Source organism: Triturus cristatus, chromosome 6, assembly GCF_964204655.1.
Source record: "Triturus cristatus chromosome 6, aTriCri1.1, whole genome shotgun sequence".
Taxonomy (NCBI): domain Eukaryota; kingdom Metazoa; phylum Chordata; class Amphibia; order Caudata; family Salamandridae; genus Triturus; species Triturus cristatus.
Genome location: NC_140589.1, coordinates 1,080,743,752 through 1,080,768,530, shown reverse-complemented (window position 1 = coordinate 1,080,768,530; position 24,779 = coordinate 1,080,743,752). Strand labels below are relative to the sequence as shown.

Below are 24,779 nucleotides of genomic sequence, written 5' to 3'. Positions count from 1 at the left end.
AGTTGCGGTCTGTTGTACACCTTTCCGCCTATACCACTTCTGCCCAGAGTGCTGAAGAAGATCAGGCACGACCGGGCCCAAGTCATCTTGGTGGCTCCGGATTGGGCACGAAGGTACTGGTATCCCGAGCTACTCAGTATGTCCATCGATCCCCCGATACGACTGCCTCTTCAGGAGGACCTTCTGTCGCAGCAGCAGGGGACCTGTCCAGCCTCCACCTCCATGCGTGGAGATTGAGCGACGACAGTTGGTGCCATTTGACTTGCCTCCTGAAGTCTGTGATGTCTTTCTTTGGCCCAGCAGGGCTCTGCCCTGGGCACCTTGAAAGGTTATCTTGCTGCAATCTCTGCTTTCTTAAGGGTTCCTGATCAGCCTTCTCTTTTCAAGTCCCCTGTTGTCTCCCGTTTTCTCAAGGGCATTACTCATATGTTCCCTCCTGTTCCATTCGTAATGCCTCAGTGGGACTTAAACCTTGTTCTTACTTTTCTGATGTGCGCTCCCTTTGAGCCCCTTCACAACTGTCCACTTTGTCTACTGACTCTGAAAACTGCCTTCCTGGTGGCTATCACCTCCGCCAGGCGGGTGAGTGAGCTCCAGGCTCTGTCAGCTAAGCCTCCCTTCCTTTCGGGTCATCCGGATAAGGTTGTCCTCCAGACCCGTCCTTCTTTCCTTCCTTAAGTCGTGACTCCCTTTCACATCGGGCAATCTGTCACGCTGCCCACCTTCTTTCCGCCTCCGCATCCTTCAAAAGATGAAGAGAGGCTCCACCGTCTGGACCCAAAACGTGCGCTGTCATTTTATTTGGCCCGCACAAACCAGTTCCGGGTGGACGACCAACTTTTTGTTGGATATGTAGGTGCGAAGAAGGGTAAAGCTCTGCACAAGCGGACCATCTCGCGATGGGTCGTGTTGTGTATTAAACTCTGCTATTCTTTAGCGAAAAAGGTCCCTCCTGTTGGGCTGCGAGCCCATTCCACCCGGGCCACAGCGGCGACAACTGCCCTGGGACGGGGAGGCCCCTTGCAGGTCATCTGTCAGACGGAGACGTGGGCTTCACTGCACACGTTCGCCAAGCACTATTGTATCAAAAACAACCTGAACTAGTCAAGTAAAAGAACCTAACCTTAGGGGGAAGGAAGGTATCAGAAGCCAAATAGGTTCTAACATACCAAATGTAGAAAAAGGAAAAGATTGTCCTTTTCTTGAGTCCCCTCACTCACCAGGGTTTCCCCACGGTGACATGCTTCATCATTGGGGTCCTCCCAGTCCTCTACGGACTGAGGCGTGCTGCGACTTGCGGATTACGTAGGAGCACTAGAAAATCAGACTATGTGTAGTGCAAGTGAAAGTGGAGTGGATTTGTGAAATTAAAATTAATCAGCTAGTGGGCCAAAATAAACTTTATTAATGCTCTAAGCTGAAGAAATTAAAAATGGGGTGATATACTAAGGTCCCTAGTTATAATGAAATAGGTGTACCTAGCATATTGTATTGTCAACTAGTTTCGAGCTTCCCCAGCTCTTCGTCAGGACAACACTGGGACCAGCCCAGTGTGACAGTGCCACTCCTAGTCAACCTTGATGTGGTGTAAAATGAAAAAACGCTGCAACAGTGAGGCATGCGTAACTAATAATACATACGTTTTGTACGTCAGGAAACTTCTGTGGGATATAATAAGATACATATTATTTCGAAAAAAATGTTTGTTAGTAGGTACTTTTATCTATAAAAGTTTTTGTGAGCACACTACACCCAAGTGGTCAATCACTTCAGTCTATGACGTGCCTCGTGGTTGTTTCTTTATAAAAAAGAAGGAAAACAGAAGAAAGTTGAATCGCTATCTCCATGCCGGCGTTTTTGTGCTGAAAAGTGATTTGTGGTTTAAACATACTTAACCAACATGTCTGACATCACACGAAACACACATACACGAAACATACAATTGACACAAAAAACGGGTAATTACATACTTTTTAAAGGACATTGGTATGCCTCATGGTCAACGGAGGGGCAATGGCGGTCTAATACATCTAAGAAAAAATGTAAAGTTTGCCGTTAAAGCTGTTCAGTGCTTCGTGGTCAAAGCTTGCCCTGTTCTGGAGGCAGAGACGAAAAAAAGGGTCAATGTTCTCCGTGTGGTGGGCGGGATAAATTGAACAAACTGTTCCGGAGCACTCACTTACTTGTACCAGGACAGCCACGCATTGGAAAACCTACTGGGGCCAACACCTTCCGGACCGCATTCTGGCGTGTCTCAGGTGTGGGAGGCTGGGTGGGTCTGGAACCTAACTTACTAATGTTTCTTACCGATACATCGTTACCGAAGGTAAGTAACTTGTTCATCTGAAAGAAACACGTTAGTTAGATTCCTCACCTTAGAATAGATACCCCAGCAATACCAACCCCGGAGGTGGGCCTGCGAACCAAGATCACACCAGAAAGTCCTGGAGAACAGAATGGCCAAAGTGGCCATCTCTCCGGACTTGGCTGTCCAGGCAATAGTGCTTGGCGGTTATCAAAATAAGGGGGGAAGGAGAGGTTGATGGTTAGGTTCACCCTCCAGCAGTATATGTATCAAAAACAACCTGAACTAGTCAAGTAAAATACTTTGATTGATCTCGGATCCAGTTCGGTTACCTCCTTCAACACCGCTTTTTCGAATGCCAGTAATTCGATAGGGAGGTTGTGTGCTGGGGGAGTGAAATTGGATTTTTTATGTAGTCCTGTATCCGTGGGGATACTTGTATTAGGCTCCTTGTCTCTAAAATAAATGTTCGAGGCATATGAGCTGCAGATTGTACACTTAGCATAGGTCGCCATCTGGTGTTGGGCCCGGATGTTTGCAGTTTGTTTTTCTTCTTGGACCGTCTTTGGAAGTCACGAGTTTGGTGACTCCTCCTTCGGTCCGTACTGCGCATGGGCTTCGGCTCCATCCTCAGATTGTTTTTTTCCGCCATCGGGCTCGGATGTGATCCTTCGTACTCCGGCTTCGAACTTCTACGGTTCCAGCCTCGACGGAAAATCCTCGATTCTTCGAGTTCCTTCATCATCTTCATCTCTCGAAGCGGCACTTTTTCCATCCCGTACATCGACACCGGCCTTCGGGCCCTCCGCGGCTCCGGTCCCGGCCGATGGAAAGGACTCCGTTTAAAAAGTGCCCAAAATGTGGGTCTAAATTTCCCCACACCGACCTCCATCAGGTGTGTAACCTTTGCCTCTCTCCGGAACACGAGGCTCGAGACTGCCCCGCCTGCAAGTCTTTTCGATCGAAGAAGACGATCCGGGATCGAAAGGCTCGACGCACCATGGCGCACTCATCCTCGACAGTTCCACCGGACATCTTCGGAGACGACGCCGAAGCTTCGGGGCAGACACACACCGAACTGGGAGAAGACATCGTCAGCGCTTCCGAGGCCGACGACTCCGACCTGGAGGACGTAACACCAGGACAGCGGGCCGTGAGTACAATGCCCCCTCCCAGCCCCGCACCGAAAACCAAAGAGACTCCGGTTACTCCCTCGCCTGCCGGCCTGGGCAAAACCAAAACCAAAGCCTCGATCACCCCACCTTCGGGCCCGGTGTCGAAGCACTCAAAGTCTCACGGCAGCTCGGGATCGAGCCAGCCGACGCCCGGTGCCGATAAACACCACTCGGCACCGAAGCCTGCAAAATCCAGCTCGACTCCGAAACCACCGGTGCCGAAGCCTGGACACTCGGCGCCGACCAAACACAAACAGAAATCGGTCGGCACCGACGCTCCGGCGCCGAAACAGCATTCGACGCCGAAACACACGGAGACCTCCAAAAAGCAGGGCGTACACAGAACATCGAAACCTTCGGTTCCGAAATCGCCGGTGCCGACAGACGACTCGGCGCCATTGGCTCTGTTTACACCAGACCCTTTACAAAAGACTTTGTCCAGAGATCCAAAGACTGGCCTTTTGACTGTGATTACTAAGAAGCGTCGCCTTGAGGCTCCGGCTCCTCCTCCTCCACCCAAAAAGAGGGACTCAGCTACTTCTCCCCTTAGAGTACCCTCCCCACTGCCACCCCCCCTCCCACCACCACCCCCTCCACCTTTACCTCACTACGATCCGGCCCCATCCCCAGACCCGGATGACGGGGACCCGGACAATGACCCAGGGGACGCCCCAATGGATCCCACTCCACCAGGGACCCCAGATCCATGGGAGGATTATAATAACCCTGATGTACCCAATGTACCTCAAGACGACCTATACCCATCAAGGCCGTCTCCTCCAGAGGACTCTTTAGGGTTTCACCATCTAGTGCAGAGAGCAGCACACTACCATGGGGTGGACATGCACACGGAACCAGTGGAAGAAGACTTCCTACTGGATACATTTGATTTACAAGATCGTTCCACTGCTATTTTACCCATGCTTAAGGGTGTCACCAAGCACGCTACAGAGGTATTCAAAGACCCTGTCAGAGCCAGAGTACTAAACCCTAGAATAGAGAAGAAGTACAAGGCGGCACCCACAGACCCTGCATACATCAAGGGCCCTGCTCCTCTAGATTCCCTAGTTGTCTCCACAGCTAGAAAGAGGGCTAACTCCCAATCTTCAGGAGATGCCCCACCACCTGACAAGGAATCTAAACTTCTGGACGCGTCTGGTAAACGCACCGCCTACCAGGCTGCAAACATGTGGCGCATTGCAAATACACAAGCACTGCTTGCGCGATATGATAGAGCACACTATGATGAATTAGAGGCTCTTATGCAGCACCTTCCAGAGAAATACAAACGCCAAGCTCATGACCTGATACAGGAGGGCAAACTAATCACAAACACCTCCATTAAGTGTGCCCTCGATGCAGCAGACACTGCTTCTAGAGCCATAAACACCAGTGTCCTGCTTCGACGCCATGCCTGGCTCAGGATATCAGGGTTCAAGCCTGAGGTCCAGACATCAATACTTAATCACACCTTTGACCAGCAAACACTCTTTGGCCCAAAGGTAGACGAAGCGCTCGAAAAAATGAAGAAAGATACAGACACAGCGAAGTCTATGGGAGCGCTCCAGACCCAAGCCTCTAAGCGTTCCTTTCGACGCTCGTCCTTTCGTGGCACAGGTAGAGGCTCCTCCACCGATAATGCCTCTACCTCCTACAAATCCCCTCCTCAAAATACCTTTTCAAAGGGCAACCAAAGAGGTGGTTACAGAGGCAACAACAATAAGGGCAGGGGCAAAACCAACAATACCCGTTCTGCCACCCCACCCGCACAATGACTCCCCTTCGCTCCCCCCAGACCATTCCACTCCGGTCGGGGGCAGACTACAAGATTTTATCCACGTATGGGAGTCCATAACATCGGACAAATGGGTGACCCAAATCATTCGGTCAGGGTACTGCCTCGAGCTAACATCTACCCCACCCAATATCCCACCAAGGCACCGTCCAATGTCCCAAGAGCATTCCACACTGCTCAAACAAGAGGTACTCTCGCTCCTCCAGAAGCACGCCATAGAGCAGGTACCCGACAATCGACGAAATCTAGGGGTCTACTCCCTATATTTCTTAATCCCAAAGAAAGACGAGACCCTCAGACCCATTCTGGATCTCCGGCCTCTAAATGCCTACATACATTCAGACCACTTTCACATGGTCACCTTACAACAAGTCCTCCCACTCCTCTGCCAGGGAGACTTTCTCACAACACTGGATCTGAAAGACGCGTACTTTCACATTCCAATACACCCCTCTCACAGAAAATACCTCAGGTTCGTGGTGGACGGGCAACATTACCAATTCAAGGTTCTCCCCTTCGGGGTCACCACTGCACCACGGGTGTTTACCAAATGCCTAGCAGTAGTAGCAGCACACCTCAGACGTCAACATGTTCACGTCTTCCCTTACTTAGACGACTGGCTCATAAAAGCCGCGTCCTACCACCAATGCGTGCAACATACAAACAGCACCATCCAACTGCTTCATCAGCTAGGCTTCACGGTGAACTACCAAAAGTCCCACCTCATACCATCTCACACAAAGCAATATCTCGGGGCCACCATAGACACCTCAAAAGGTATTGCCTATCCAAACTCAGCCAGAATCACAAGCATTCTAGCCTTACGCAAAATATTCCTTCCTCAACACTCTCTACCAGCAAGAGTGTTTATGAAGCTCATAGGGATGATGGCGTCTTGCATCTTCATAGTGCCCCATGCAAGACTCCACATGCGTCCACTTCAGGAGTGCCTAGCACAACAGTGGAACCAGGCCCAGGGTCAGCTGACGGATCTGGTGTTGGTGGACGGCCGCACACATCACTCTCTGCAGTGGTGGAACACCACAAACCTTTCCAAGGGACGGCCGTTCCTGGACCCGGTTCCCCAAGTGACTCTAACAGCGGACGCATCGCTCTCCGGCTGGGGAGCGCACCTCTTACACCTCACAATGCAAGGTCTATGGACGCCACAGCAAAAAACGCTCCACATCAACCATCTGGAGCTTTTGGCGATCTTTCTAGCCCTAAAATCTTTCCAAAAGCAGATTTCAGGCAAAGCAGTCCTCATTCGCACAGACAACATGACTGCGATGTATTATATACAGAAACAGGGGGGGACACACTCTCCCCAGCTCTCCCGCTTAGCCCAGAGCATATGGAGATGGGCAATTCCCCAAAACATTTTTCTCCTGGCACAACATGTTCCAGGCGTACAAAACACCATAGCAGATCTGCTCAGCAGACAGACTCAACAACTACACGAATGGGAACTGCATCCACAAGTTCTTCACCCATTCTTCCGACAGTGGGGGCATCCTCAAATAGACCTCTTCGCCACCCACGAAAACAAAAAATGCCCAAGCTTCGCCGCCAGATACCCACACCCATTGTCCAAGGGCAATGCGATATGGATGAACTGGTCAGGCAGATTTGCATACGCCTTTCCACCTCTCCCACTAATTCCATTAGTGGTCAGGAAACTACAACAGCACTCCCTCACACTCATTCTGGTAGCTCCGACGTGGGCCAGACAGCCGTGGTACACCACGCTACTACAACTATCAGTGGTACCACATCAAAAACTGCACCTTTCCCCATGCCTCCTAACCCAGAACCATGGAGAAATCAGGCACCCGGACCCAGCTCAGCTCAACCTGGCGATCTGGCTCCTGAAATCTTAGAATTCGGGTACCTTAACCTTCCCCCTGATTGCATGAACATCATCATGGAAGCCAGACGTCCTACCACTAGAGCATGCTATGCCGCAAAGTGGAAAAGATTTGTAATGTACTGCCGTAACAATACAATCAACCCTCTAGATGCATCCATACAACACATCATATGCTATCTGCTCCATCTTCACAGGTGTAACCTGGCGTATTCATCCATACGCCTACACCTAGCAGCGATCGCTGCCTATCTACAAAACAGACAGCATTTGTCACTCTTCAGAGTGCCCGCTATTAAAGCCTTCATGGAAGGCCTCAAACGAGTAATTCCTCCCAGGGCACCACCCTCCCCTGTATGGAATCTAAATTTGGTCCTTACACGACTAATGGGTCCGCCCTTCGAACCAATGCACAAATGTGAGCTACAATTTCTCACCTGGAAAACAGCTTTCCTTGTAGCTATCACTTCCCTTAGAAGGGTTGGTGAAATACAAGCGTTCACCATACAGGAACCTTACATACAAATGCATCACAGCAAGGTCATACTTCGAACTAATCCGAAGTTCCTGCCCAAAGTCATTACCCCCTTCCACCTCAATCAATCAGTGGAATTACCTGTCTTCTTTTCGCAACCCCAATCTGTTGCGGAAAGGGCCTTACACACACTAGATGTGAAAAGAGCGTTGCTATATTACATACAAAGAACGCAACCCTTCAGGAAGACCAAACAGTTGTTCGTTTCCTTTTCTCCACCACATAAAGGCAACCCCATCTCAAAATCAGGGATAGCTAGGTGGATTGTAAAATGCATACAAATTTGCTATCAGAAGGCAAAGAGAACATTATCTGTTCCCCCTAAAGCCCACTCTACAAGAAAGTTAGGGGCTTCTATGGCTTTTCTAGGGAATATACCCTTAGATGACATATGCAAGGCAGCCACATGGTCTACACCGCACACATTCACAAAACACTACTGTGTAGATGTGCATTCCCAGCAGCAAGCTAGGGTGGGCCAGGCTGTACTAAAAACACTCTTTCAAACAGCTGCAACGGATACCGGTGGTCGCCGCTAAGGTTGGGTACTGCTATATAATCTATGCTAAGTGTACAATCTGCAGCTCATATGCCTCGAACGGAATATGCTACTTACCAGTATGCATCTGTTCTTGGCATGTAGAGCTGCAGAGTTGTACACGCCCACCCGCCTCCCCGGCTACCTGTATCCGTTCCAGTCCATCTTATTTAGATACAACACACATGGGTTTCTCACTGTTATTACTACGCTCCATCATTTCCCTGTTGGCGAAAAACAATCTGAGGATGGAGCCGAAGCCCATGCGCAGTACGGACCGAAGGAGGAGTCACCAAACTCGTGACTTCCAAAGACGGTCCAAGAAGAAAAACAAACTGCAAACATCCGGGCCCAACACCAGATGGCGACCTATGCTAAGTGTACAACTCTGCAGCTCTACATGCCAAGAACAGATGCATACTGGTAAGTAGCATATTCCTTCCAGTTTAATCTTGCGAATAAACTCTTTTAATTCGCAGACAAGTCTGAATTTATCCAGTGATGCTGTGGGTACGAAACCTAATCCTTTTTCCAGAACAGTTTTTTGGATAGTAGTGAGATTTATTTTGGATAAGTTCACTACTAGACTGAGTTGTTGCTCGTCGAGGGCATGTTCGGTGGTCCCATGCTCCGTGTGTGGCTCCTCTCTGTCTCCAGAGGTTGGGCCCATTGTACTTGTTGGCCTCTTCTGTTTTTTCCTCTTAGAGGAGTCTTGCCTCTCCCACATTACCAACAACTTCGTTGAACTCGAATGTGCTTCACGAAACAAACGTCTTGGTATTACTCTTAATATTTGTCCCTATCCAAGATGGCCGCCCCCCGGAGGCCTCTCCGAGTACGAGGCACTCCCCTTTTCAGTTTCTACCCCGTCCCGTCTTCATAAACATCACCACACCTGAGACACGCCAGAATGCGGTCCGGAAGGTGTTGGCCCCAGTAGGTTTTCCGATGCATGGCTGTCCTGGTACAAGTAAGTGAGTGCTCCGGAACAGTTTGTTCAATTTATCCCGCCCACCACACGGAGAACATTGACCCTTTTTTTCGTCTCTGCCTCCAGAACAGGGCAAGCTTTGACCACGAAGCACTGAACAGCTTTAACGGCAAACTTTACATTTTTTCTTAGATGTATTAGACCGCCATTGCCCCTCCGTTGACCATGAGGCATATCAATGTCCTTTAAAAAGTATGTAATTACCCGTTTTTTGTGTCAATTGTATGTTTCGTGTATGTGTGTTTCGTGTGATGTCAGACATGTTGGTTAAGTATGTTTAAACCACAAATCACTTTTCAGCACAAAAACGCCGGCATGGAGATAGCGATTCAACTTTCTTCTGTTTTCCTTCTTTTTTATAAAGAAACAACCACGAGGCACGTCATAGACTGAAGTGATTGACCACTTGGGTGTAGTGTGCTCACAAAAACTTTTATAGATAAAAGTACCTACTAACAAACATTTTTTTCGAAATAATATGTATCTTATTATATCCCACAGAAGTTTCCTGACGTACAAAACGTATGTATTATTAGTTACGCATGCCTCACTGTTGCAGCGTTTTTTCATTTTACACCACATCAAGGTTGACTAGGAGTGGCACTGTCACACTGGGCTGGTCCCAGTGTTGTCCTGACGAAGAGCTGGGGAAGCTCGAAACTAGTTGACAATACAATATGCTAGGTACACCTATTTCATTATAACTAGGGACCTTAGTATATCACCCCATTTTTAATTTCTTCAGCTTAGAGCATTAATAAAGTTTATTTTGGCCCACTAGCTGATTAATTTTAATTTCACAAATCCACTCCACTTTCACTTGCACTACACATAGTCTGATTTTCTAGTGCTCCTACGTAATCCGCAAGTCGCAGCACGCCTCAGTCCGTAGAGGACTGGGAGGACCCCAATGATGAAGCATGTCACCGTGGGGAAACCCTGGTGAGTGAGGGGACTCAAGAAAAGGACAATCTTTTCCTTTTTCTACATTTGGTATGTTAGAACCTATTTGGCTTCTGATACCTTCCTTCCCCCTAAGGTTAGGTTCTTTTACTTGACTAGTTCAGGTTGTTTTTGATACATATACTGCTGGAGGGTGAACCTAACCATCAACCTCTCCTTCCCCCCTTATTTTGATAACCGCCAAGCACTATTGCCTGGACAGCCAAGTCCGTAGAGATGGCCACTTTGGCCATTCTGTTCTCCAGGACTTTCTGGTGTGATCTTGGTTCGCAGGCCCACCTCCGGGGTTGGTATTGCTGGGGTATCTATTCTAAGGTGAGGAATCTAACTAACGTGTTTCTTTCAGATGAACAAGTTACTTACCTTCGGTAACGATGTATCTGTAAGAAACATTAGTTAGTTAGATTCCTCACCGACCCACCCAGCCTCCCCGTTCTGCGAACCGACATCTAGGGTTAAGGTTCTCCCTTTCAGGGCCCCAGAATTTTTGGCACCAGTGTCGGTCTCTTGCATGGCTCCGTGTCCCTGGCGCGGAAAGCTATGTATAAGAACTGTCGTCAGCGCGCGAGGGCAGCGTCTAAGTACTCCGACATCATTCCGGCGCACGACGCCGAGGACGGACGCAGAGCCGCAGACGACTCCTAGCGACGCGCAAGGGGTATTGCTACAAAAATCTTTCCGGATCCAGCCTGACGCCTGGGGATATTCTAAGGTGAGGAATCTAACTAACTAATGTTTCTTACAGATACATCGTTACCGAAGGTAAGTAACTTGTTCGACGAGGCGTTGAAGCGCTGTTTCGGCGAGTAGCACGCTACTCCGGAACCCAAGGATTAGTGTTGAATTAGTATAGTGAAATATTTAGGTAATTTGAGCGGTGGATGGGTTAGTTAGTAATTTGGATTCAGAAGGATAGCAGAGGGAAAAAGGTTTTTTATTTATATAGCGCTTGTACCCCTCATGGGGTGTGGGGTGTTGAGGCACTCCCCCCCCCCCCCCCTTTTATTTTTAAGAGTAGCACGCTACCCCAGGACCCATTAAGGATTAGTGGTGAATTAGTATATTAGTCAGTTATTTGGATTGAGAAGGATAGCAGGGGGATGGAATAGGGGGGAAAAAGGTTTGCATTTATATGGCGCCTGTTACCCCTAATGGGGTGTTGAAGCACTTTCTTGGTGAGTAGCACGCTACTCCGGAACCCATAAGGATTAGGGGTGTATTAGTATAATGATATATGAAAGTAATTTGAGTGGTGGATATTAATCAGTTATTCGGATTGAGAAGGATAGCAGAGGGATACAAGGAGGGGAAAATGTTTTCATTTATATAGCGATTGTTACCCCTGTTGAGGTGTTGAAGTGCTTTTTTGGCGAGTGGAAAGGCGCTGGGCATCAGGGGGCTGTATATGGGGGTGGGGTATGCTTGGCGTGTAAGGTCGTATTTTGACTGGTCTGGGCACACAGGGGTACCACACACATGGACCATAAGGCTGCAGGCGCTATATAAAGAGGGCACGCAGCACTCCACAGATGCCACGTGGTGCGTGTACTTGGCACACCCATACCCAGAGAGTGAACCATTTCCTGTTAAAAGAGGAGAGTGCTTTGCGGGAGGTTGCTGAAAGTACCCGCGTGCAGAGGCGGTCCTGGGGACACCGAGTACAATGGAGGGCAACATACAGGTCGGATGCACTGAGAGCAGAGGCTGAGTCAGTGCAAAGAAAGCGCCTGGGACACGAGGTCTACTGAAGAGAGAGAGGGGGCTTGGTATCGGTAGACACAAGGGAACACTAGTGCTTGGAATTAGTAGGACCAAGGGAATATCCTAGGGACGGCTCTTGGAATTGGTAGACACAAGAGGATACTATCTAGCGCTTGGTATCGGTAGGACCAAGGGAATACTATCTAGCGCTTGGCATGGTTACGCACAAGAGTATACTATCTAGAGACAGCGGTTGGCAACGGTAAGCAAAAGAGGCTACTATCTAGAGACAGCGCTTGGCATCGGTATGCACAAGAGGATACTATCTAGAGACAGCGCTTGGCATCAGTAGGCACATGAGGACATTCTATATGATTGCCAGATAAAAGTTTGTCCGTGAATCACCAGTGCTGTTCATTTTCAGTCCTGCCGTCAAGTATCGCAGTTTGGCTCCGTAAAAGTGATTTAATATATGAAGAACACCCAAACCTCCCTCTTTTGATGGCGGATACATTACACATCTCCCCAACCTAGGTTTCTTTCCCCCCCAAATGAATCCATTAAGGACTTGTTGGATTTTCTCCAGTGCACCCTTTGGGGACTGAAGTAATAGTCTTAGCCAGGTAAAGGAAACTGCACAGCGGCGTCATTTTGAAGCAACAGTCCTGCCCATCCATGACAGTACCCCTCACCTGCCAGGTCTGGAAGTCTCCCTTTAGGCTTTGGATTAGTTCTTTATATTTTTCCTGCGCAGTTTTCTCTAATGTGGCCTATATCTTAAGCTATGGGTACTGGATGTTTGTTGCTGCACTTTCCAAGGGAATATCTCCCACACGAAGTCTTACTGCTCTACGGGAATCTGGGGATTTTAAAATTCATTTTGACACCAGATGCGAAGCGGCGGGTAGGTTACTCCTCCAAGAGAGGTGGCAGTGAGTAAACTAGATCTGTAAGCGCTACCAATACATCATCGCCATACATATTATTTGTGTACATATGCTTCTCCAATCTTACCCCAGTGATCTCTTCATTGGCTCTGACTCTTTGACAAGCGCTCCATGTGCGAGGCAAAAAGAAGGGGGCGAAATATGGTTTTTGTGTCCCTTTTAATAACATGTCCATAGAGCCTCCATTGATCGAGACCGATGCAAATAGGTTAATGCCGCTAATGAGGACCCATAATTTAAACGGCGGGCAAAAATAATATGCATCTACTCTCTTCACACAAGAAATAGCCTATGTGACATGTTGAACACTTTTCCTGCATTGACAAAGAAGCAGGGCTGTTTTCTTTGTTTACTTGACATTCTCGATGATATGAAGGATACATCTATTATCTGAACAATTCCTACCCGGTATAAATCCTGTGTGACACGGGTCAACCTAGCACATGGTTGGGTCTTTTTCTGGATTGTCAAGACTACAATAAGAGGGCTCCCTCATGGACTCTGATGACGATGCCTCCCCGAAATAGTTGTACACGCAGTCAAGAATTGTCACCAGGGAGCAGCAGAAGGTTTTATAGAACATCCCTGTAACCCCATCTGGGCATAGGGCTTTAAGTGGCTTCAGTTTTGAGATTCCGGCTATAACTTCATCTATAGTGATACGTTTTTCAAGTGAAGCTGCCTGAACATCCGTGAGCTTTGTTAGCTTTGCACTTTAAAGTTAGTTTGCAACCACCTCTGAGATTTTCCGTTCTGCTTAATACAGTTCTCTATGAATATCTCTGAAAGCTTGTTTAATGTATGTTCTTATTGGTCACTAACCCCTTTAAATTGTGATGGCCGTTAGACTTTCTATTGCCACTCTGACTTTAGGCCTGTAGGGGCCAGTATACTCCCTGCCTTGTTCTTCTTTTCGTAACAGGTTTGACGCAGCTGTAGCAACGCATATTCTGCTCAGTTGAGGTCTAATGCTTTTAACTGGGATCGTACACCGGTCCCCTATGGGCTTCACAGTACCCAATGCCACTCTTCCAGAATGTTATCAAGCACGATCATGCATTGCGAGTAACGTAGGGGCCCGTGCAGGGCAATTTGACATACTAGTGGTGGATGGTTACATAAATTACATCAGCAGCATCTTCAATTGACTGTAAACCACCAAAAGCATGCCAGGAAACAGGTATCATTGTTGTTTCTTGTGATCTACTTGGGCATGGATCCTTATTTCAACACTCGTCACTGTGTTTCTAATACAACATTTGAACAGAGACACCATTGAAGGAGAGTGGATCAAAGAGGTCACACTTAAACCACACTTGGCCGTGCTGCCATTTGTAATATGGCGAATGTGCACATACCCACCCAAAAAAAGTCATGTCTGCATGAGGCCACACCCTCACGCAAATGAATGAGCACCTCTTCAACTTACCACGGTGTGAAATGTGCATTACTGAAGAGTCAGTGCGTATAAAATGCATGTACTGGGCTCCTGGGGCACTGGAGTAATCCTGCCCTTAGTGCTCCAAACCAACACCGAGATTACACCAGGAAACAAGAAAGGCTCCAAATGTGACTGGTCCCCCCTAACCCCATGTCAATTTGTATTTGTAAACCATCAGACGGTATTTGGACAATGTTTAGCAGGAGCCACTAACTGGTGTGCACCCACGGGGGTTACAACCTGGCCATAAATGTGCACCTGCCTTCAGAATGTGGTGTATATTTATGTTCATAAGGGGACTGGACGCAACTTTACACATGTGGTGCAGATCAGTGCTTCCGAATCCCCTCTACTTCTACGGACGGAGTGATTTCACAGTCACACACACACATACTCATCGCACGCTGGTGGGGCCCATTACACCAACATTCATCCTACCACTCTATCCGTGCCATGTATAAGGGAAACACTTTTCTCTTTTCCTAAACAATCTGCATGTACCCTGAGGTCAATGCGATCAACTAGTTGCTATAGATTTGGTGAAACAATTAAACACTCTAAATATTCAATAAAACATAACAATAAAATAACCACCCGACACAGTAATTCAAACAGAATATTGTTTATCTAAATCAATTTGTAAGAAACGCCAATTAAATGCAAGATCATTATTTTCCATATTTACCTATTATGGCTAAAAGTCGTTTTCTATGTCAGAACTGGTCCTCAGCAAAATAGTTAAAGTTTTCTAGCCGTCATGTAGAATCACCGTCCTCTCCGTCAGCGTAGGGACCTCTGATCATTGGTTCGGGAAGAAGTGGCTCTAGACCTCTCTAGTCTACTAATATTTATACCAATTTTTACATTCCAAATGTAGCAATCATAACTTTCATGACATTCGATTGGCGGAAAATATGTCGTCTTGGTACATTAAGTTACACCATTAAATTTTCTCATGTATTGATAGTTTCAAATTCTGAATAGAAATTAGAAGTCCATAGCTAATTCGTTACTTCTACGGATGTCTCCTCAGGATAAAATGTATCTCATCCATGGGACCATTATAAGTTCATCAGGTCGGATTTTAAAGTTGCAACAATTTCTTCACTTTCAGGGGCATCTGGCATCACTCCCAGATTTGTCGTCCTGTACATGGCTTTTTAGTTCAAACTGAGGACAGGGTCGCAGTCAGCGCAAAGCCTCTTTTCATATTTTCATCTACTCGAATGCAGGCTGCGGATGGTGGCCATTTTACAGCAGGCCACAATGGTCAACTTAAGCGAAGAAAACACAAAAACATAATTACTACATAGAAATGATTATACAGTGTTATTCCCCTGCTAATACCCTTATGTGCATGTATTTATCTAGCCATTTGCGACATCAAAAAGCCATTAATGCATATTTATTATAAGCGCAAAACATAATAACATCACATACGCAACATCTATATTGTCAATTCGCTTCACCAACTTAGTTCACTTATTATTTTAGCCATGCAATTGCATTCCCACGTGTAATTCTTCTGTTAATAAGGTTGGTTAGACAAGACTCGACAAATCTTTAGTAATTACTAATTAATCAGTAGTATTTTTAATAATGACATACGAAAATGAAACAGATATTTGGTTTTATTTTAAAAACCCTGCTCCAGCACATGCACCAAATACCCGGTTGCTATAAATCGTTTTTTCTCATCTTCTGCTCTGTGTGGTTTACTTGTTCGCAGTGGTGTAAAGAAACTTGAGGGGCCCCACTGCAGCCCCCCCCCCCCCATCAGTTGCTCTCAAGCCAGGGGCCAGCTACCCGCGCCTCTCCCTCTATCTCCGCCCCAGCACAGGGACTGATCAGGTGCATAGCTTTGTAAAAGCGCTCCAGTACTTTCGGGTCGAGTTCTGCTCCATTAAAATGAAAAAACAAAATCGGGTCATATTAGAGATACCCTCTTGCTATTAGAAACTAGCAGTCTCTGATAGGAGGAAAGTAAGTGTTTTTCACTTTTATGGAGCAGATCTTGACCCGAAGTGATTTGAGTGCAATTATTATACAGACCAGAAGGGCCAAAAAGTGAAACATACAGGAGGCATTTATTAAGCCTCAGAAAAAAAGATAAAAACTACAAGTCAGCTGTTGCAGATGAGCATTAGGAGCACGGAAACGGAATGCATACATTTTAAATGTCCAAATACGCAGCTGCCTAGTATTTGGAAAAATACAACTTAACTATGCTTATCTCGAAAAAAATGCTCAGTCAGGCCACAATTAAACCAGAAAGAAGATAGCTGCAGAATTAAATCGTACTTTAGAAGGGATGCAATGCCACAATAAAAAATAACAAGTACCCCTCAATTGTTCCCTGGTGCCCGCCATTTCGGGCTACATCCGATCCCACTATTTTCCCGTCCACGCTTTTACCTCAAAGCAATTCGGGAACAGGGCCTGAATGCGCCACAATAGACACAATAGAGCTGTTGGTTGATTCAAAAAAACGCATATGAGAAGGGCAAAGATGAGCAATCATTCTTTCATTTCGCATACGATTTTCCGGCCGCTCGAGTGTTTCTAAAAATGTCGGCACAGGTAAGTGATGTTACTTCCTGGATAACGTCACTTCCGGCACCACCGGATGTCCGCCCTGAAGTGCTTTAGAAACGTGCTTGAAACGCATGTGTCATTTAGGCCAGTTATACATCCAGCTGTTGCAGGTGGAGGTAAAAGTGCGTGGTGCAGCTGCATGAAATCGAGTTTCAGAAAACTGTTAGTTAGGTTTGAATTCCAGCGCTCCGATTTAGTTTGTAGAATTCCGATTTTTTTCAGCAAAACTCCCCTTATTTTTATTTTATATATACTAAATACCCTTAATGGAAGTTAATTGGAGAAGGTATTTCTCTCGATGTTTTCGATCTTTGCAAGAGTTGTGTTGTCACGTCTAGATTGGAATGTGCAAGAACGAGGGAACGGGTGCAAAACAAGAAATGTAAACAATGTTTTAAGATCAATGCAACAGTAAATTATTATACGTGCGGGGCGTGGCTAACCGAGCCAAGATGGTGGACGCACTCTGAGTGCTCCGGGACCCCTCCCCATCCGCTTGCATCCTTAGCCCATACAGAACCATCGGAGCCGCTTTATCCTCTCCTTACCTGGCTGCGTGATTCGGCGGAGTATCCAGGAGTGCGGAACCCTGCAGCAGGACCTCTGAAGCTGTGGCCGGCCAGCCGACTGCTGGGGACAAAATGGCGGCTCCCGGTCCGCGACTTCGTCCCCCTTCGCCAAATGCGGCGCCTGGCCTCGTGAGTGGTGGGGACCCCGGACGTTGACTGCCCCTCTGGTCCGCTGTGGCTGTGGGCGCGACCTGCGGGGTGTCCCTGCAGTTCGTCTCCCTCAATGTTGTCTGCGCGGCTGTTAGCGCGCGGTGGCTTCACTGCCTGCGGTGCTGGGCGGTCCCGGAAGGGGAGGCTGACCTGTGCTGCCTTCGGGGCCCATTGCTGAGACTCTTGTGGGCCCAGTGCTGTGCCGCGGTGTGCGGCGCCGGGGTAACGCCTGAAGCTTTCCTGCACTTTGAAATCGCCTGCGGTGTGTTAGCGGAGGCGGCCGCCATATCGGGTGGCGGGAGCTGAGCGGGCCTGCGGTGTGCGCGTCCTCCTGACTCCCGCCCCTGCTGGCGTGCTTGCGACCTCTAGTGCCTGGCCCTCCGGAGGGAAGTGGAGGACGCTGCTCTGTGGTGATGGACGGTGGCGGGGGTGACGCCTGGAGCCCTCGGGCCTACCCGCGCCTGCTCCTACTTGTGACCTGCCTGGGGCAGCAGCCGCCGTATCGGGCGGCGGGAGCGGCAGTGATCGGCATTGGAGCGTGGAGAGGATCTGTTGGCACCTGGAGAACTGGGGTGAGTCCCGCACTGCAGCGACTGGGTCCTGGCGGCAGTGGGGTCCGGGGACGGTGGATTTAGGGCCCCCCGCGTGCGCAGGCAGCCACCATTGGAGGCGGGGCCCGCCTTGTGTGGTCCCCCGCGTTGCCTGGCTTGATCTCTCCTGCCTAGAGGGTCCACGGTTGGTCTTCAAGTGGACGGGACCCTGATCTCGAGCCCGTGGGCCCGGGTGGTCCTGGGACCCCAATTCGGCCACGGAATTGAGCGGCGGGGTGCCTGGGGTGAATCCTTCGACGTCCGGGGGGGTCCTCCTTGGCCCACTGCTGCATCCTGATTTGCTTTCTCGCCCTTCAGCCATCCCAAGAGACACTTTCACTTGCGGCCCTCCTGTTGGGACCTTCAGCTGCTTGCCCCGGGCGGTGCCTCTCTGGCTGCCTGTGTAGGCTCGGTGGTTCATAATTACAACGCTGAGCAGTGAAGGCCTTTCCCGACGCGGCCACGCGGGCGGAGAGCTGGTCCGGACGGTGCTTTGGCACTGATTGTTTTACCTGCTTGACTTAGGGCCGCCCACAGAGGTGTGTGGGTTGCCCACTGTGGGACTTATTTGCAAGGGGCCTGGGTGCTTGGGCTCTCGGGGGTGCTATCATGGGCAGGACGGATAGGTCATCTAAGGCCCCTGCCACCCAAACCAAAATGGACCGTTTCACCACCGGTGCTGATTCACGCGAGGTCCCCTCCCGCCTCTGCCCGACAAACAGGTTGAATGCCTGGTTTCTTCATGACAAAGACTTTAGGAAGGCGGTGGGGGTGGAGCTCAAGCAGTACTTTCTCTCCAACGAGGGCTCTGTGTCCTCTCCGGGCACCCTGTGGGAGGCGGGAAAGGCCATGATTAGGGGGGTTGCTAAGGACCGCCTCAAGCTCCAGCGCCAAGCCCAGCTGGAACAGATTACCACACGGGAGGCACAGGCCCTGCGCCGATTCCCGGATGTTTCCGACATGAGACTTCTGGCCCGGCTTCGGCTGGAGATCAAACAGCTGTCGCTGGATGCGGCTAAACTCCTTTGGCGCTCCTCCGTGGCCAGAGTATATGGCTGGGGTGACAAGAATGGCGCACTCCTTCACCGTCTGGCAACTCATCCAAGAGCGAATCGTATAATCCCTGAGATGGTGACGCCGGATGGGTCACCGTGCCGTGCCCCATTGGAGATGGCGCAGGCCTTTGCTGCCTACTACCGCAGGTTCTATGAGGCCCGGACCCCGACCCTCTCCCTTAAGAATCTGATGGACGGTGAGGGCGGCCGCCTCTCGCGGCTCAACGCCACCGTCCAAACCGACCTGGACCGTCTCATTTCCCGTGAGGAAATTGGAGACGCTATCGCTCTCGTTTCTTCTGGCAAAACTCCGGGCCCTGACGGCCTCCCTCAGGAATATTACGCCCACTACCGGGATGTTCTCATCCCTCATGTAGAAGCATTGTTTCATGAGGCCGTGGAGAAGGGTTCCTTTCCCCAAGAAACGGATATCGCCACCATTGTGGTCCTTCCGAAGTCCCAGCCCCCTTCGCCGCAGTGCGCGGACTACCGCCCCATCTCCCTCATCAATACTGAGGTCAAACTGTTCGCCACCCTCCTTGCCCTACAACTCAAGCCCATCTGTCTACGTTGGTCCACCCCGACCAATGTGGGTTTATGCCTTCTCGTGGCACCCGACATTGTCTCCGTAGACTGCATTCCGCCTTGGCCCACCTCCACGTCCTCACTCCTTACCTCGCACTGCTCCTGGTGGACTTCAAGAAGGCCTTCGACTCTGTGGATTGGGGCTTCCTTCAAGATGTTCTCGATGCGATGGGACTTGGCCCCCGCTTTCGGGCCATGGTCAAGGTCCTGTACGCCCTCCTGAGGGCTCGTGTCCTAGTCAACGGGGTCCTGTCGGAGCCCTTCCCAGTCTGCAAGGGAACGAGGCAGGGTTGTCCCCTTTTTCCCCTGCTTTTTGCTTTAGTGATGGAACCTCTGGCATCCTTGATGCGGTTCTGCGACTGGATGCAGAGATGGGAATGGCCCCGCGTCGAACCGGACAAAATCGCCCTTTACGCGGATGATGTTCTCATCTACTTGGCAGATCCTGCCCAGTTGGGTCCCCATTGTCTTCGTATTTTGCGGTCCTTCGCACAGGCCTCCGGCCTTCGTTTGAATCCCAATAAGTCGGTCCTGGTCCCCTTGCACCTCTCTCGGGATTGCTTTGACTGGCAGTCCAACATACCTCTCTGCCGTCAATCATTTAAATATCTGGGGATCTAGGTGACCCTACTGCCCGAACTCAGCTGGGCCCTCAATGTCACTCCTCTGGTGAAGCGAGCCAAGGCGGATCTCCAGCGGTGGCAGTCGTTGCCCCTCAACCCCATGGGGAGGGTGGCTCTTTTCAAAATGATGGTGCTCGCCCGCTTCCTTTACATGCTTCAGAATACCCCTATGTGTTTCCCCAGGACTTGGTTCCGTACGCTGGATGGCTTTATCACAAAGTTCCTATGGGGCAAAAGTAGGTCCAGATTGGCGCTCAATACCTGCAGGATCCCTTCGTTTGACGGGGGTTTGGGGATGACTCACCTCTACCTCTACTATTTGGCCACACAACTCCTTTCCATACATGACTGGTTTAATGGGGGGTGGTCCGACCCGGCCTACAGACTTGAGCTGGGGGAACTGGGCCTCGACAGACTACATTCTTTTCTCTATGGGACCCTGATACCATCCCGTCTTCCGGAGGTGACGCGTTCCGTGCTATTGGCCTGGCGAGCCGCACTGCGGCACACCAGCTGGACACACACACTGACCCATTGTACGCCCTTGTGGCGTGGGACCTTGCTCAGGGAGGTGTCCGGGCTTCGGGGCTTCGAGGCCTGGGACCGCATAGGCATTTCAAAAGTAGGGGATGTTTGGGGGGGATCACATGCGCTCCTTTGATGATCTCCAAGCCCGGTACTCGCTGCATTCCTCACAATTCTTTCGCCACCTCCAGCTGCGGCACGCCATCCACTCACACCTAGCGACAGGCACACGATTGCCTGACCATAGCCCACCTAAAGCACAGATTATGTTCGGGAACCTGGGGAAGGGTGGCATTTCCTATATTTATCTCACACTGATTAATAACACCCCGACTTCCTTGGACAGACTGCCGACGCAATGGGAGGTCTGGGTGGGCCCCTTGGAGTAAGAGGACTGGCAAGATGCCCATATGGCCCCTAGAACGGTCACCGCCTCTGCTCGGCTGCGCTTAGTGCAACTCTACTATCTACATGCCGCATATCTCACCCCTGTACGTCTTCACCGCGCGGGGCTTAGTCCGTCCTCAGCCTGTACCAGGTGTGGCCATGATCCCGCAGACTTCCTACAGGTGGTGTTGGCCTGTCCCCTCCTAGCGGGATTTTGGGAGGGCATCGAAGTCGAGCTCTCTGAGGTTCTGGGGTGGGTGTTCCCCATGACCCTAAGCACACAATCCTGGGCATCACGGATGGGTTGGATGGGTCACGAAATGAAAAACTGTTTTTTAATACGGCCATGGTGGTCGCTAAAAGAGACATTGCAGCCTTGTGGAAGTGTCCTGATCCCCCCACCGTGGGACGTTGGCGGAGTGGGGTGGACTGGTGTGCCACACTGGAGAAAGTTATGTACACAGCACGTGGCTGCCCCAAGAGATACCGTAGAATTTGGGGGAAGTGGTTGGGGGGGGGGGTGGTCTAATCATGAGGGGCCTGATTAGTTCCATGGTTTCTTTGTCTCATTACTATCTGTATGCTGGGGGTGGGGATTTTGTGACTGTAATTCTCGATCATTGAATTATAGTGTGATATGGCTGGTGCATTCTCTTTGTAAAATGAATAAAAATTTGTTTATCAAAAAAATTATTATACGTGCGCACCAAGGGATGATTTATGAGTACATTTTAAAAAAATGAAGTGAGATTTTTAGAAAAAAATGTCTTTAAGCACCTCTCGCAGCACAGCGCACAAATGCTCGCCGCCAGGTTGGCGCAATATAGAATTGATTCATGCATACCTACACAGACGGGTGACTGACGCCAAAGGGGGTGACAGAGGAAGGGAGAGGGTGGGTGGGAGAGGGAGACAGAGGGGGGACACATGGGGGGACACAGGGGGACAGAGGGAGGGGGACAGAGGGAGGGGGACAGAGGGAGGGGGACAGAGGGAGGGAGACAGAGGGAGGGAGGGAGGGAGACAGAGGGAGGGAGGGAGACAGAGGGAGGGAGGGAGACAGAGGGAGGGAGGGAGACAGACCGAGGGAGACAGACCGAGGGAGACAGACCGAGGGAGACAGACCGGGAGAAAGGCGACAGACAGAGGGTGACAGACAGAGGGTGACAGACAGAGGGAGGGAGACAGAGAGAGGGCGACAGAGAGAGGGCGACAGAGAGAGGGCGACAGAGAGAGGGCGACAGAGAGAGGGCGACAGAGAGAGGGCGACAGAGAGAGGGCGACAGAGAGAGGGCGACAGAGAGAGGGCGACAGAGACAGAGAGAGGGAGACAGAGAGAGGGAGACAGAGAGAGGGAGACAGAGAGAGGGAGACAGAGAGAGGGAGACAGAGAGAGGGAGACAGAGAGAGGGCGACAGAGGGAGGGAGACAGAGGGAGGAGGGCGACAGAGGGAGGGAGATAGAAAGAGAGGGAGACAGGGAGGAGGGAGACAGAGGGAGACCGAGACAGAGAGGGAGGGAGAGCTAGAGAGGGAGGGATAGCTAGAGAGGGAGGGATAGCTAGAGAGGGAGGGATAGCTAGAGAGGGAGGGATAGCTAGATAGAGGGTGAGAGACAGAGAGAGATGTGTGTGTATGCCGGGTCTGGTGGCTCAGTGGACGAAGGCGTCCGCTGCAGGGGCCTGTGTTCAACCTCATGGTGAAATTTTTTTTTTTGCTCTAGCCCCGCAAAACCTTCCCCCCCCCCCGCCGCCCCCCCCCCCCCCCCCCCCCCCCCCCCCCCCCCCCCCCCCCCTCCATCCCTCCCCCACTGACCTTGCCTCCACCGGTGCGGCCCTCGGCCACAAACCACACTGTAAATTTGGCTCCCGAGAGAAAGTTTGTGAGTACCCATGCTCTAGTTGGTCGATGAACCAATTAGTTGAATAGTTGATGGTAAGGGTATTACTGTCATAATAAATCATTACATTTATCAAAAATAATCACAGACTCCTTGTATGATTAATAAAGGAATTTTATCTATAGTTTTTCTTCAGTTTGCTCATACGCAAATACAGTCAAACCATGAAATACACACAAGAAAGAGAACCTTAACATATTGGAATGAAAATTCAGAACTATACATAAATAATATGCTGCACAGAATGGATAGATGAAGAGATATAAGGTACAGGCAAATTATCAACTTAAATCATATATCGGAGTGTAATTATGCACCATTGAACATGCAATTTGTGGTAAAAATTGACCGCAAACGGATGTGGACAACAGAACGCGAGTAGCTGTTGCTCACAGTGCATTTGTGTAAATGCGTCCTTGCACCAAAAACAGCACAACATACTATATTATGGATTTGCATTTCAAATAATTAACACAATTTTATGCAATTTTGCCATAATTTTGTGTAATTCATCGTAAAAAGAATTATGCAGATTTTACACTCCCTTATATACATGTACATACACATGATTTAGACAGACTATTTTCATGTGAAAGATTGAAAATGCAGTATTAATTGCAAGCAGTGATAAAGTCAATCGGTCTGACTTTTGATTAGTAAAGGGCTTTGTAATTGGTGGGTGAGTAGGTGTATAGTTGTTTAAAGCACTGGGATGCACTTTCTATCCATCTCTCTGTGTGATAAAAATAGAGGCAGGTGAATATTTACCCTTCACCCACAAAGTCAGGAAACGTCACCCTCTGTGAAGATGCTGACGCTTCCCAGATTCACCAAGGCAAGGTTTTAGCCACTTAACCTGAAATTTGTACATTAGACTTTTTTCCAGCCACAGGGTGTTCCAGCATTTGGTTTTCCAAGGTAGGACAGTTCACAGTGAAAAGGTGGAGACTATGGTGATGCTCCAGCTCTGGAAGCAATGTCTATAAGGGTGTAGGACCAAGTGAATTAGCTCAGTAGCAGGAGATGGTGCATAATGTTAGACTCAGAATCAGATTAGCAAACATGTTTAAGGTAGGGTCTCTGTTGGAGACCACAGCCACCCACCAAAAGTCGCCATAGTAGGAATGGTTTTACACTGCTGCAGAATTCTTCTGAAGCTGCTATTTTTTGTATTACTTTGCAGTATCGCACTTTGCACAATTAAAAACGTATATAACGTTCCAAGCTGCGCGAGCCTGTAACCCCTTTTTAAAATGTCAAGTAGCTAAATTTCGCAATTTCACAGAACGTGCTGTATAATTTGCATTCTTTGAATTTATACTTTGCTTTACCCAGCTGCATGGTTTAGACAATAATGCCCAATCATTTCTTATTCCATTGCTGCTTAATTCCATTGGCCCTACCTACAATTGATCAAGTGGAATCAAAATTAACATGTTTTGAACATTTTATTACAATATACTTGTTAATACAGATTATTATAAATAAAACTGATGGAAAATAATAAAAATCAACATATTTAGCTGTGACTTTTTTTTCATAG

The 24,779-nt window shown here is 49.2% G+C and overlaps 1 protein-coding gene across 1 annotated transcript in view; it reads left to right on the top strand.

The window, feature by feature from the left end:
* NUP133 (nucleoporin 133) overlaps positions 1-24,779 on the top strand; it is a 1,584,091-nt gene that overhangs the window by 1,094,411 nt on the left and 464,901 nt on the right. The window lies entirely within an intron of this gene.